The 14,567-nt window shown below is 48.7% G+C and overlaps 1 protein-coding gene across 1 annotated transcript in view; it reads left to right on the top strand.

The window, feature by feature from the left end:
* Positions 1-13,016: 13,016 nt before the first annotated feature.
* Positions 13,017-14,567, top strand: part of NEXMIF (neurite extension and migration factor) — a 186,755-nt gene continuing 185,204 nt past the window's right edge. Inside the window, exon 1 of the mRNA XM_069063109.1 lies at positions 13,017-13,150. The gene's annotated coding sequence lies outside the window, so the exon portion shown is untranslated. The remainder of the gene's footprint in view (positions 13,151-14,567) is intronic.

The following is a 14,567-nucleotide window of genomic DNA, read 5'->3' as shown; positions in this document are numbered from 1 at the left end:
TACCAGAATTACTCATTGAGGCTCTACATATTATTGTCCTTATGCACATAAATTCATAAGCTCCTAGGTTTAGAGCTGGAAGCTGGGTCAAGTCCATCTAATTTAAGCCTTTAGAGATAAGGAAATTGAAGTCCAGAATGACTTGCCCAAAGAGTTCTATGAAGGCTCGGTTTCTTGGGTGACATGAAAGGTCACAAGATTTGAAAGTGGTAGAGTCAGGACCAAGAACTCAGGTTTTCCAACTTTATGATTACTATTCTTTCTATATCATTGGGTTTTCTAAACTTGAGCCTAGTAATCTACATACAGTATTGATGGGTGTTACTCAAGTGATTGGGGAGCCAGGTTGGGGTAATAATATTCCTGTGACCTGGGGGAAGGATGTCAATGACAAGAGAAGGGGGAGGATATTCTCTTCTCCCCTTCAAATCAAACAATTTAGTTGAGGAAACAGATCACAGACACACAAAACTCCCTGTGTGGTTTTGGCCAGGTCCCTCCCTGTCCTTGGACCTCAATTTCTTCCTCTGTAAAATGAGAGAAGTAGACCTTCACTAGACCCTAGCATTCCCTAAAGCTATTATCCCATATCTCTCCTCCTTTTCTTAACCAAACTCCTAGAAGAAGCTGTCTATTCTCATTGTCTTCATTTTCTCTCCTCTCACTCACTCCTCAACCCTCTGCACTCTGGCTTCCAACCTCATCACTCAACCGAAATTGCTCTCTCCAAAGTTATAAATGATCTTTCTTCTTGGATACTGTCTCCTTTTTTGGCTTTTTTTTTGTTGACACTATTCTCTCGTGGTTCTCGTCCCACCTGGCTCCTTTTATGGCTCATCAAACAAATCATGCTTCCAAGTTGTGGCTGTACCTACACAATTCTGTCCTTAACCTTCTTCTCTTTTTTTGGAGGAGGAAGGCAGGGCAATTGGGGTTAAGTGATTTGCCCAAAGTCACACAGCTAGTGAGTGTTAAGTGTCTGAGGTTATATTTGAACTCAGATCCTCCTGACTCCAGGACCAGTGTTCTATTCACTGTGCCACCTAGCCACCCCTAACCTTCTTCTCTTGCTATACTCATCTCTCTCGATGACTTCACCATGGCTTCCATGGCTCTAATTAGAATCTCTATGAAGAAAGGCAATTGACTTGAAAGCCAGGAAGACCTGGGATTAAGTACTTCCTAAAACATAATGTCTGTGTGACTTTGGGCATGTCACTTACCTTCAAAGTGCTCTAGGAAACTCTGAGAGTTTATGTTGTAGAAACGGTACTAACTTGCATTGGTAGAGGGAGTTCCCTCACCTGGGAGTTTCTTCTATGAATGAAATCACAGCCCCAGCCCCTTTCCCTATGTAGATAACTACAAGACTTGTTTATCCAGCCTGGTTTCTCTACTGAACTCCAGGCTTGAACTACCAGCTGCTTTTTGGACATTTCCCACTGGATGGCCTGAAGACATCTTAAACTCAACAGCCAAAACAGAACTCCTTATTTTAACCTCTCCACTTCCACACTTCCTAATTTCTCTTCACTAGTCACCTAAATTCTCAATCTCAGTGTCAGCTTCAACTCTGCATTTTCTTTCACCCCACACAGCCAATCAGTTCCCAAATTTTGTCATTTCTACTGTGACCCCATGTATTTCATCTGGCCACTGATCTCCCTTCTTCAAGTTTCTCCACTGATTTTCCACAGAGTTGCCCATGTGATTTGCCTTAAGTGAAACTTTGACCATGTCACTCAACTACTCAATCAACACCTGTGGTACCCTAGTGCCTCTGGGATAAAATATAAACTCTTTGGTTTGACCTTTAAAGCCTTTTATAACTTGGCTCCAGCCTTCTTGGAAATTCTTCCTCTTCCTGCACTCTGTAGTCCTGCTCAAATGACTCTCATGCTATTCCTCACATAAAGCACTTCATCTCTCATTTCCTTGCCTTTACACTGGCTGTGTTCTATACCCGGAATGCACTCCCTCCATACCTCTGCCTCTCAGCTGAAGCACCACCTTTCACAGGAAGTTTTTCATGATCCCCCAACTGCTAGTGCCCTCCCTCCCAAACCTCCTTGTGTTTCTTTTAGAATTTTCATGTATAGACCTATACAAGTGCATGTTGTGCCCCCTATAGAAGGTAAACTCCTTGAAGGCAAGCATTATTTCACTTTTGTCTTTGTATCTCTAATACCTAGTGAATGACTTGGCACATAGTAGGTGCTTAATAAATGTTTGTTGATTGATTGGTTAAAGAGGAGGGTAGTCTTGGCAGAATCATACAATGTGCCCGGGGAAGAGAAGAGCAGCACAGAGAAGGCAGTGGGGGTGGGGGTGAAGGGGGTAGGAAGGAAAGCCAGCAGGCCAACACTTGTGTCTCAGCAGCCAGGATCTATCTCCATGTCTGGGGAGATGAAGGCTAGATGTCATCAGCAGACTCTGCTCCCTCATTACCTGAGAAAGCTGGATTCCTCCTAAGACAGGCTGATGGGAAATGGTGAGAAATAATTGGGGAACAGCGGTGGAGAATGGGGAGAAGACAGACTAGAGCAGCCTTGCCAAGCAGTTCATCATTTCCAGAAATCTGCTGCTATTGCCCCAGAGGATATGATGGGTTGCTGTCCCTTCTCTGCATATTTCATCTCCTCCTCTCCCCCGTAGTTTTCAGCTTTGGAGTCAGAATCGAATCAATATGGTCATTGCTACTAGAAATGGTAGCTCAGCTCCCCTATGATCTCATGTGCTATCCTTGGGACTGCCCAAACAAATAGCACTCCCCTTTATGGATTGGCTCCCCCTACTAGAATGCAAGTGCTCTGAGGGCAGGGACTGCCTCACTTTTGTATTTGTATCCTCTGTTTTTGGCAAGTAGTAAGTACTTAATAAATGCTTTTGCATTCATTCACGGGGAAATATCTAGTCCAGGCTTTCTGCAGATCCCAGGGATGGAGGTGAGCAGGATGAGAAAGACAAACCCCAACTAGTTTAGCTCAACTGGAACAGAGTGTGGGGGCGGGGTGGTGAGAGAGGTCAGAAAGGTAGGTTGGTATCAGATTGTGAAAGGAGGGCTTCAAACTGCTGAATAAGGAACTCATATTTTATCTTACAAGCTATAAGGAGGGATTCAACATTTTTGATGAAGGCTATGACATGACCAGATCTGTGCACTGGAATAATTAACTTGGCAGCTTTGTGAAGGATGGATTGGGCAAGGGAAGAGACTGGAGGCTGGGGGACCAGGTAAGAGGCTGTTAAAAAAAATTCAGTCAATGATCCCTTGAACTAAAGTGGTGATTCTTTGAGTGGAAAGGAAGGTATGGCTATTGTGGAATTAGAGCCAACAGGACTTGGCAACTGATTAGATTTGAGGGAGAGGAAAAATCAGAGCTAACTTTAAGGCAATGAGCCTGGATGATTAGGGGGACAACAGTGCTCTCAGTAGAATGGAGTCAGGAGGATGGGGCACATTTTGGCAGAAAGGTGATGAGTTCCATTTTGGACATACTTGCTTTGAGATCCTAGTGGGGCATCTAAGAGCTATTTGGAGGGTAGATAGCAATGGTGCTCAAAGGAGAACTGGAATCTTAGAGGAGTAACTGTATAAAGAATATTGGATTGGGAGTAGGACGTTGCTGTTCAGTCATTTTTCAGTTGTGTCTGACTCTTCAGTTATACGCCTGCCATTTCCTTCTCCAGCTCATTTTACAAATGAGGAAACTGAGACAAGTATTTAAGTGACTTGCCCAGGGTCACATGGCTAGTAAGTGTCTGAGGCTAAATTTGAACTTCAGATCTTTCTGACTCCAGGCCTGGTGCCCTATCCATTGCAGCACCACCCTGGGATAAGGATGAGGTAGGTTCAAATTCAAGTTCTGCTACTAACTACCTAGGTCACCCTAGGTAAGTCAGTTAATTTCTTTGGGTGTCAGGTCTTCTTCTGTAAAACGAGGAGACTGGAGTCAATGGCTTCTAAAGTCCATGATAGCTCTCAATCTATGATTTCTAAGATCCTTTCTACCTCTAAAATCTTATGTTCCAAGGTCAGGGTAAGAAGTGTTTGTCTTGGGAGTCATTCCCATAGAGGTGGGAAATGAGATTCCAGGTTAACAGTTGTGACTTGTATACCCAGACTGTGTGTGAAGGGGAACAGGGGAGTCAGAATACCTGGGCTCCCATCCCAGCTCTTCTACTGATTGGCTGTGTGACCTTAGACAAGTCTCTTCCCCTCTCTGGGCCCCAGTTTCCTCTTCTGTAAAATGAGGGGGTTGGACTAGGTGCTTTCTTGTGCAGCATCAGTTGTACACATCATATATCCTATTTATTTAGGGGAATGGTGATCACTGGGTATCATTTTCCAATCCGTGTGACAGACACAGCCTGGCTTCATGAGATACTGTGCTCTCTCTCTCTCTCTCTCTCTCTCTCTCTCTCTCTCTCTCTCTCTCGTTCCCTCTCTCTACCTTCCCTCTTCCTCTCCTCATTCCTTTCCCTCTTCTTTCTCCCTTCTATCCCCTGCCTCTCTCTATCTTTCCCCTATACTCATTCCTCCTTTTAAGACCATCTGAATGCTTCCGTGAAGATATATAATAAATGCTTGTTGAACGGTGATATTTTTTCTGGGGACGGTCCTCTGTAGGTTCACACCAACCTAGAATGGTAGCTTATATAGAGACTGGTCCCTGCCAGGGTGACCTAGTGATGCCTGGTTAGGCTGGCAGGCTTCCCAGCATCATCAAACCTTTGATGAATGTGTTGATTGAGCCAGGCACAAAGAGAAGCCAGTGCTCTTTGGAGACACCCATTAGGAGCACTCATCCATGGGCCCATGGCGATTGTGATAATATAGATAAGGTCCTTAGCTCTTGTAGGGAGAAGTGGAAGATGGGTGGCCAAGGGCCTTTAGAGTCAGCTTCTACTCTAAAGGTCCTCCCATATGGAAAGACTCCTCTCCTTCCCCCTAGAGGAAGTATGGTAAAGTGAGAAAAAACCCTGGGTTTGAGTGCTGGACCTAACACTTCCTTACTACCTATATGATCTTGGGTAAGTGATTTCCCTTCTCTAGATGTGATTCATCTGTAAAAGGATCATAATCTTTGTCCCCTTCCTACCTCTCATGAGTGTTGTGGGGCAAGTGTTCTGTAAGCCATTAGGTGCTAGAGAAATGTCACTTTCCGTTAGCATTGTGATAATGTCCATTTCCCCACAGGTGCATAGGGAGAGAGGCATGTTCATAGAACCTGAAGGTGACTAGGCTGGAAGTATAATTAGAGGTCACATCATTATTTTAATTAGGGGGAAACTGATTCCTGCTGAGGTGAACTGACCCCACTAAGGCCCCACAGCCAACAGTATATGACTGTGACACACAAGTGGCAGACCTGGTATTTGAACTCAAGTCCTTGGACTCCAGAACCAGTGCTTTCCACTCATGCTGTTCCCATATAGGTATATAATTTTCCTGAGGCCATGGACTGTGTCTCCTTCCTCCCTTTATCTTCCACAGTACTAAAACAGAGCTATTCCCCAGTGGAATGAATGGGCTAGGAAGTAGTTGGCTTCCTCCTCACTGTAAGTCTTTCTGTGGAAAGCAGAGAAGTATTTGTCAGAGATTGACTAGATATCCTCTGAGGTACCTTCCTCTTGTGAGATTCTGTGAACTCCCCAATATGGTAGTAGAGTACCAATATTATTATTATTATTATTTACAGATGAAGAAGAAATGGTGGCTCAGATAGGGGGAATGACTTGCTCAAGGTCACATAGCTAGTGAGGTGTGGACTAGGATTTGGATCATAGCCTCGGGGTTTTAGAGCTGGAAGGGGCCTCTGAAGCCACCTACTCCAATCTCATCATTTTATAGATGAAAAATTTGAGACCAGACCCAAAGGAGTGAAGTAACTTGCATAAGATCATACAGAGTAAGGAAGTAGTAGAGACAGGATTTGAACTCCAGACTTCTGATCCCAAAGTCATTCCTCTTCATAGCTCTCTTGAGTCACAACCCCACTACTCTTTCCATCATATTATCCACTTATTTAACAAGTCGTGAAAAAGCTGGGCTGAGTCTATCAGGGTTTGTCTCCTGGCTTCCTACTCTAACCACTTGACTATATTATTCCTGTCTGCAGGTATTATCACCCTCCCATTTCATAGATAAGAAAATTGAGTTAGAGCCAGGATTTAGACTATGACTGCAAATCTAGTGCTTTTTCCATTGTCCTTTAGCAACATTGTACAAATATACATGCAGAAAAGCTCTTTGTAAACCTCAATGTGCTATGTAGATGATGTGAGCTATTACCAGGATGAAAATGATGGGCACTGGTCTAAGTGATTGATATCTGAGGTCCTATTACCCAGCCAGATTTAGCAGAGGGCTCAATATTTCGACAGTTATTCATCTCTGTCCATGGTACCGATCTTTAGTGATTGGGGAAGAAATCTAGCCCCTCCTTCTTTTGCCCTGGCCATACAGTCAGGACCCAAGTGTTATGTGTGTGTGTGTATGTGTGTGCATGTGTGTGTGTGTCCATATATGGGCACGCACAACCAGGCCTTCTTGCTTGGGGGTTTTACATACACTGCAGACCCCATTTTTGGTCCTCAGCAAGTGAAGATGGATAACAATTTTTCTATAGATATTCCTTACCTGACTTGTGTTTTTTTTCACAGGCCCCCTCTCTTCCTAGCTCCTTACTGTGGGTGCTCTTTTGGGTTCTGTCCTTGGTAGCCTTCTTTTCTCTCCCCACAGACTTTCTTTTGTCAATCTTCCTCTATCCCCCAATACTAAATGTTACTTACCTCTGTGCATAGGATAATCAAAGCTCTGTTTCCAGTCCCAACCTCCCTTCTGAATACCAGATCCATATATCCAGTTGCCTACTGGACATCTCTAACTGGGTGCTCCACTGTTGGATCAATTTCAACATATCCAAGACCCATCTTTTTCTTCCTCTTTCTATCTTTTCTCCTTCTGATGCCATTGTTTCTGTAGGTGGTACCACTATTTGTTGCCCCCATAATTGAAGCCTTGAGGTTACCGTGATCATTTCATCTTCTGTACCTCAAATGTACAATCAGTTCCCAGGCCCTGGTAATTCCATCCCTGCATTTTCTCTCAAATGCACTCTCCTCTTCTCCCTTCCCATTGCCACCCTCCTAGTACAGACCTTTATTTTCGCCCCTTTGCACTATTGTGATAGCCTCTTCACAGGTCTTTCCATTTCCAGCTGCCCTCTCAATCTGTCCTGTATGTTGCTTCCAGAATAATCTTTATTAGGCATATGTCACCCCTCTGCTCAAATAGTTTCAGTGGCTACCTATTGCCTACTTAGTAAAATTGACAGCCATCACAATCTGGCTGTCACCTAGCTTTCTAGCTTTGACTCCTGTTATTCCACCTATGCTATGTTCCATCCAAATCGGACAGTTCTCTGTCCCACCTCAAGACATGCTCTGTGCCATCATTCCTCCAGTCCTCTGCTCACACATGTCTCTAAGTTCAGTGCCCTCTCCCTTACACTACTGAATTAATATCTATCCTTCAAAACCCATGTCAGATGCCACCCCTTCCAGGACACCTCCCCTTCTCCCTCTGCCACAATGACCTTCCTCCTTGGATCTCACAGAGCATTCTCCACCTCTTTACTGGACGTTTCACATACTGTTGTATAAGCTCATTGTCAGAGACTATTTCTTCTAAGCTGTGTGTCTCCCTCTTTGCCCAGAACAGTGATTCTTTGCACACAGGACATGCTTAATTGATGCTTGTTGATGAGCAAGCTTGGCTCAGGAGAAGAACTGAGTAATGGTATCTCTTCCCTCATTGCAGAAAGAAAGGATCCTATGGCTGTGGAACATTGCATATACTATGGGACCCAGTTGTTTAGTTTTGCTGAACTGCATTTTTTCTTTGTAAATCTTTGGTAGAAGGAAAGGCTTGCTGGATAAGGCAAGGCGGAGGGTACATTCAGAGATGTCAATAGCATGTCAATAGCAAAGATGTCAATAGCAAGTTAGAAAAAAAAAACCATTTAAAACAAATTAACCATAAAAAAAATCCTCCAGGAGACTTCCTGGACCACAAGAGTCCAGTGATCTCTTACTTCTCTGTCCTTAAGTTTATGGGGTTTAGAGCCCCAGCTAGAATGCTGTGTTCTGTTCATTTTAGGAGGTACATTGATAAGCATCCTGAGGAGGGTAACCAAGATGGGAAAGGGTCTCAAATTCATGCACATGGAGATTAGTTGAAAGAACTGGGGGTATTAAACCTGGAGAAGGCTTGGGGTGGGGGGATTTAATAACTAAGTCTTTGAAGGGCTATCTGGTGGAAAGAGGGATTTATTTTTCTTGGGTCCAGAGGGCAGAACTAGAAGCAAGAGTTGGGGGCAGTGTTTAGAATAGGTTGAACTAGATGGCCACTGAGGTCCCTTTCAAATCTGGGATCCTGAGACTCCAAATTAATTCTTCTACACTGCCACTGTGTATTTTGTCCTTAGCATGTGCTCCCCTGTATTATTGGGTCTTTTTTCCTTTCTTTTGGAGGGCAATTGGGGTTAAGTGACTTGCCCAAGGTCACATGGCTATTTTTTTTGTGTGTGTGTTAAGTGTCTGAGGCCAGATTTGAACTCAGATCCTCCTGACTCCAGAGCTGGGGCTCTATTCACTGTGCCACCTAGCCAATTGGGTCTTTTTTCACATGTGTGATCTGACTCCCCAACAAGATTGTGAGCTTCTAGAGGGCAGGGAGCTTTTCCTACATTCCCCAAATGTAGCCCAACTTGGGGCTGTACACATTGCTAGTGCTCAGTAAATATTTGCTGAATGACTGAGGAATTCTTGGCCCTCTTAGGGTTGCTGCTGTGTGGGGGGGAAGGGGGAGCAGGAGAGAGGGGAGGTAAGAAATGAAACTACCTCTCTTTTGGCTCTGCAAAAGAGTTGAACCTGGCCCAAGGTTATCTTACCCTGTTCAGGGCCTAGCAGATTTTATAGTCTATAATAGGACCCCCCCCCAACCATGCTGGCTACTGACCCTGAACAAAGAAAGATTGGCACATGGGGTTTTGATTCGTTGACCTCTCCATCACAGCCCCCATGACTTCCTCTGGGCTATTTTGCTTCATTTATTCATAAAAAAAGGGCCTTCAAACCTGAGCCAGGTATTAACATTGTTCTATATTCTACAGGCACAATTGTATAATGATGCATTATATTCATAATAATATGGCAATATCATACATTGTAACACCTGTATGACCCTGCAATAATGATATTTTTTATTTCTCTTCCTTTATCCATCTTGGGTTCAGGTGGAGGATAAACCCAGAAGTCAACAGGCAACAAGACGCACAGAAGGGTAAATGGTCTTTCTATCCAGAGTACCTAGAACAGTGCCCAGGGCATAGAAGGCAACAGTAAACAATTGTTGAATTGAATGGAAATTACACGTGGCAGTCAACAGAGAGAGGCAGCTCTGAGTAAGGTTAATAATATTCTGTTGAGTAGAGGAGAGGTAGAGGCAGGTACAGGGAAAGGATCAGCACCACCCTTCCCAGAGAATTACTAGGCATTAGAGCTGGAATGGGCTTTGGATCATTTAATATAATCTTTTCATTTTGTAGGAGTAAAGTGAGACCCAACAAGAAGTGACAGTCAGAATTTGAACCCAGGTCATCAGATTTCCAGCCCCGTGGTCTTTGTGCTAAACACAAACTCTTTAGTCCTCTCATATTCTGTGCAAGTCACACAGGGGAAGAGGAAATTATCTATTTTCTAGGTGGGGAAATCTATTTCAAGGAGTTTCTGTGATTGTCACTTGGTGTACTGTTTGAAGAACTGGGACTGGAACCTAGTATCTTCAGACTGCCATCATAAGGCCCTTACCCTTTGATCCCTCTGGCCTCTACGTGTGTGACTAACTTCAGAGCCCTGGAGAATTGGGGTGGTTAGTGTTGCGCTGGTCATTATATAGACAGTTGGGGCCAGTTTCCCCAACATGTCCTTTTTATACACTGAAGTCTGATGGACCACTGTTCTTGAGGTGAGGCAGCCTCTCAAGAAAGAGGTTCTTCATCAATTACTTGCCCTCATTGGGCACCAGTCAAGGAAGACCTGCCTTATACCCAATTCCAAGCTAAGGCAAAGAGTGTTATAACGAAGTTTCTACACCAGAGATTAGTTCACCAAAGGGAGCTTGGTGCATAGATCTGGAGTTTAGAAAGGACAGGCTCGAACATAGTTACTAACTGTGTGGCTTTGAGCAAGTCACTTGTAGCATTTGTTTCCTCATCAATAAAATGGGGCACGATGATTCTTACAATAGCTCCCCCAGGAAGGTAGTGCAGAGTAGTGGAAAACTCCATGGAGCCTGGAGTCAGGTCCTGGCTCTATTGTGTCCAGTGGAAGCCACGGAATCTCTTTAGGCTTCCTTTTACTTCTTGGTAAAATGAAGGGGTGGACTAGAATCAGCACTTCTTAAACCCATATGGGGTAGTGACCCCACAGTGTAAGAAGTGCTGAAGGGGTGGAAAAGGGAAAACATTTAAGAAGCCTTGGACTAGATGAGGTTCTCTTTGGAGTCAGAGGACCCAGGTTCAAATCCTAGTTCTGCCACTTACTGTATGACCTTGGGCAAACCACTAACTTTCCTGGGCCTCAGTTTCATCTTATGTAAAATGAGCAAGTTGGACTAGATGGCATCTGTGGTCTCTACAGGGCTATTGTGAGGGAAGCCCTTGTAGAGCTGTAGAAGCCTTGTACAAATGTGAGTTGGAGAAAAAATGTAAAGATTTGTTACTATCTGAGCCCCACCCAAGGGTTCACAGAAGGGTCTATGGTGCAAGCAGACAAGACTTTCTTGGTTGTGGAGGGCAGAAACAAATGCAAAGGGCACTTGGACTGTGAGCAAAGTACAGCAGACTTCTGTCTCAAACCTTTGCCTCCCAGACTGTGTGGTAAAGGTGTGAGTGGCTGACTGGCCAGGGGGTAGTAGGACATAAAGTGACCCTCTGTTCCAAGCATGGCCTGTTGACAAAGGGTGGGGTAGGGGGTGTGTGTAGCAGTGCCTGGAAGACCAGAGAGCTGTACATATACAGAATCCTGAGATGGAAAGGGATATTAGAACACAGAATGTTAGAATTCGAAGGGACCTTCAAAAGTTACTTAATTCAACCAATATCCCTCAGTTTATTAATGCAGAAATTGAGGTTCAGGGGAGGAAGTGACTTGTCCAAGATCACACAACTGGTAAGTGGCAGAGTCCCAACTAGAACTCAGGTATTCTGGACTCCCTGGAGTCCAATGCTTGAGGACCCCCGTTGGAGAATGGGGCTGTGCTTGCAATAGCAGAGTTGAGGGACAGAAGAGAAACTGTCGCTTATGAAGGTTGCAGACACTTTTTGCTAGTTTGTTTTCCTTTCTCTCTTAGGTAAGCTGCTGTTGGCACTAGGTCTGATTTGGTGGGAAGGGGCAGCAGCTTAACCACCAGGAACCCAGAAACTCTAAATAGAGTCTCTTATCAGCGCAGCTTTCCAAGAAACTTTCTGGGACTTGGCCCTAAGACAGAGAGAGGTAGGGTATGATGTAGAATGGTGCTAACCAGGGTAAGACCTGGGCACGAAGAGACCCTGGAGAGGTGTAGCTAGGGTATATCTAAATTACCTACCCGGAGGCAGCTAGCACAACGGAAAGTACCTGGAATTTGGAGTAAAAAAAAAAAAAACCTGGGTTGGAATCGTGTGCCTACTGATTACTTGTGTTGACCTCATCTCTCTGGGCCTCAGTTTCCTTTTCTGTAGGAGGGGTTTGGACTTGATGAGCTTTTAAATCTTATGCTCCTAGGACCTTTGTAGTCCTCATTGCAATCATCTATATGCCCCCCCCCCCACTCTCTTCTCCCCCTTTTGCAGGGGAATGCTCCCTACGCCCAGCCCTTGCTTCTAGCTCCTCAACCTCCCTGGGTTCTTAGCTCTGTTATTTAGGAAGGATGAGTGGATGGGTGGCCAAAAGGTGAAGGCATGGGTGGGAAGGTTCTGAGTGGAACTAGCTATGGCGATCTTCTCCCTTCTCAAACTTCAGAGAAGCTCCTTTTTGCAACCCCTAACATTGGTAGGCACCTGCCGGGGAAAGGGGCCGGGACCAGGAGCAAACTCAAGGGGGGGAGGACAGTTTTTTGGGGGGTGCGCGCCTTTTATGACAGGTGGCCGCGCGGTGCGCGCTCCCGGGCGCCCAAAAGGGGGGTGGGGTGGGAAGAAAAGGTGGTTATAGGGGAAGCTGAGAGAGAGAGAGGGGAAGTGGAGGGGGGGAAGGGTGGGGGCAGTAAGTCCAGCATTGGTGGTGTCAATGGAGCAAACAATGGCAGGGGCAATAAGCGCCCAGATCTGGGCACCTTTTTGAATGGGCAAAGGCAACCCCGGGGAAGGAGGGGAGGCAGCAGCAGCAGAGGCTCAGGGGCAGCAACAGTAGCAGCATCGGGGTGAGGAGGAGGAGGGGGAGGAAGAGGAGGAGAAAGGCAAGGAGAGAAGGAGGAGGAGGAGGAGAGGGAGGAGGGAGAGGAAGAGGAGGAGGACAGGGAGGGGGAGGAGGAGAAAGCTAAGGGGAGAACCCGGGAGGGGAAGCCAGTAGCAGCAGCAGCAGCAGGAGCAGCGGCAGCCGCCCTCCTCCAGCTCCTGCTCGTTGTCGTTGTGGTCCTCCCTCCCTCCCTCCTTCCCCCCCTCGGAGGGCCGTCGCCGCCCCGAGCGGGCTCTCTGCGCCGCGCGCGCTGTCCGCGTGCTAGGCGCTCGGGGTTCGGGGCGGTGGCGCGTGCGGGGCACGGACCTCAGGACTCGCGGCGGCGGCAGCTGCAGCGGCAGCGGCTGCAGAAGCAGCAGCAGCAGCAGCGCGGGCGTTGAGCGGCGGCAGCGGCAGCAGCGGCGACGGCGGCGCTGACTCGGTCCGCAGCAGCGGCACCGGCACCACCCCCCAGAGCAGGAGGGAGGGAGGGAGCGAGAGGAGGAGAGGAGGCGCGTCCACCTGGCGGTCCAGGCGCATGGAGCAGCAGTAGCGGCGGCGGCGGCGGCGGCGGCGGCGGCGGCAGCAGCCCCCTGACTGCAGTCGGCGCTTGCAGCCCCACTGGGCCCCAGAGCCTTGCCTCGCCTCGCCTCGGGAACCAGCCTGCGAGGTAAGTGGCCTGGATGCCATCCAATGCTGGGGCCCTGCCCTGCCCTGCCCGGCCCCGGGCGGCGGCGGCGGGGGCGGGGGGTGCGGGTGCCACCGCTGCTGCTGCATGCAGCTGGAGGAGGGAGGCAGCGAAGGCAAGCAGCAGGGCGTGTGAGAGAGGGAGCGAGGGCGGGAGCGGGAGCGGGCACGGGAGCAGGCGCGGGAGCCTGAGCCCGAACCGGGCCGCCACGGGCACCGAGCCCCGCGCTCGCCCTCCCAGGCAATGCAATCTAGGAAAGGCCCCGTTCGCTTTCAGCCGCCTTGCTGCTTGCCTGCCTGGCCCGGGAGGGGGAGGGGAAGTGCTGGGGGCCGCGGGAGCCGCGCGCGCGCGCGCACGCACACTCTCACTCACACTCACTCACACTCACACACACTCACATACACTCACCGAGATACTCGGCCACGGCCACACGGGCCGGCACATACACACGGCCACGCACATGCAGGCACACATATAGAAACACGGACACGCGCGCGCGCCTGCTGCGCTGCGGGCACCGGGCTGGCTGCCGAAGCCCGGCGTCGCCGCGGGCGCCTTTCGCATCCTTCTTGGTACGGGGCCGGAGCTGGGGGAGGGGGCCCAGGGAGTTCCTCCCCCCCCGGCCCCCCGCCCCGGCCCCCAGCCTCTCTCCTTCCCGGGATCGGCCATCCCTCGTGACAATTGGCACGGGCCCGTTTCAGCCCAAGCTGAGCCAGGCTTGCGGTCCGGCGCCGCCCCGCACAGCCCCGGGGGGCCGCTACCCGAGAGTGCGGGTATGGTGGGCGGGCGGGCGCTCAGTGCTGGCCGCCCGCGGCTGCGGCCGCCGCTGCCGCCGCCGCTGCCGCTGTGCTATGGAATCCAGCGCTTGCAGCATGACTGCTTCTGCCTGCTTGTGGGCTGCCCGTCCCTCCGGGAAGCTGCCCGGTATCCCAGAACCCCCCTCCATCCCTCCCACCACACACACACACACACACACACACACACACACACACACACACACACTTAAAAAAAAACCAACCTACTACCCACCCATTGGTCCAATTGCAGCGTCGGCTGGTTTGAGGGACATTCGGACCCCCCGCCCTCCCCTCCGCATCTTTAGGTCTCTGGCCTCTTGCTAGTGTTCGTTGCGGGTTGTCTGTACTGAGACACTATTTTTTTTTTTTTTGCGTGGTTGGGGGGGGAAGAGGAGGGGGGGTATATTGGTGGGCCCCCCGCCTCTTCCCGGGGGGCCGGGTTTTTTTTTTTTTCTTTGGCGGGGGGGTGTGGGGCTCTCCCAGGGACTGCAGGCACACATTGGGCCAGGGCGGTGGCAGCGGGTGCGGCTTCCGCGCGCGGACCGCGCGGCGGCTCTGAGCCCTTGCACCCTGTTCATCTCTCTCTCTCTCTCTCTCTCTCT

Source organism: Petaurus breviceps, unplaced genomic scaffold (assembly GCF_028583685.1).
Source record: "Petaurus breviceps papuanus isolate PSGF00001 unplaced genomic scaffold, PetGlider_PUasm1.0 90535, whole genome shotgun sequence".
NCBI classification, from domain to species: domain Eukaryota; kingdom Metazoa; phylum Chordata; class Mammalia; order Diprotodontia; family Petauridae; genus Petaurus; species Petaurus breviceps.
Note: the sequence above shows the minus strand (reverse complement) of the source record. Positions and strands in the feature narration are given on the sequence as shown.